Consider the following 828-nt stretch of genomic DNA (forward strand, 5'->3'; position numbering starts at 1 on the left):
GGCGCCGCTCCTGGGCGGGCGCGGCCTGGGGACACGGGGCTGCCAAGTCGCACACAAGCTGCGGCCACGCGGGGACGAATCCCGCCCGGTGCCCCCGGGCCTGGCTGAGCGCAGCCCGGGTCTCCTCCCGTCTGGAGGGCCGCAGGTTGGAAGAGACCTGAGGAGACCTCAGGGCCAGCCCCAGCAGCATCGTCCCAGCCAAGGCTTCGTCTAGCCGGGGTGGCAAAAACGCCGAGGACGGGGAGTCCGCCACCTCCCTGGGTGACGTCCCAGCGCTTCACCACCAGTGCAGCCCGCTTTGCCCTCGGCCTTCTTGCAGCAAGGCCGCGCCGTGGACTCCTCAGTTGGAGGCAGGCCCAGTGGGGTGCAGGGGGGGCTCAGGGACAGGGCAGAGCTGCCTCTCTTGGCATTGCACCCACACCTCGGGTGGGGCATTTCTCAGTAAAGACCCAGCTGCCACCAACCCCAAACCAGCCAGGCTTCATGTGCCCCCGCAGAGCCTCAGGGTGAGGGGACCATGAGCTCTCCAGACATCCGTCCTGGTCCACGCTGGTTCCTGTTGCTCACGTCTGTGGGTGCTGATAATGCTGCAAGGACGGCACACACTCCATTAATCCGGCGCGCGGAAGGATTAGTGCAACATGACAATCAGGGAGATTAAAATGTTGCCTCTTTTTGTCCTAATGCGAACAAATTCTGCAACATGAAACACACAAAGGCAGTTTCTGATGCAAAAATAATGAATCTCTAATTGCCCGCGGGCTGTCGGCCACATGTGTCTCATTAACAAATCATGTAGGCGTGTTCGCGCGGCGTGCACCCTGTAGA

This window comes from Gavialis gangeticus, unplaced genomic scaffold (genome assembly GCF_001723915.1).
Source record: "Gavialis gangeticus isolate Ggan-Ray unplaced genomic scaffold, GavGan_comp1, whole genome shotgun sequence".
Lineage (NCBI taxonomy): Eukaryota > Metazoa > Chordata > Crocodylia > Gavialidae > Gavialis > Gavialis gangeticus.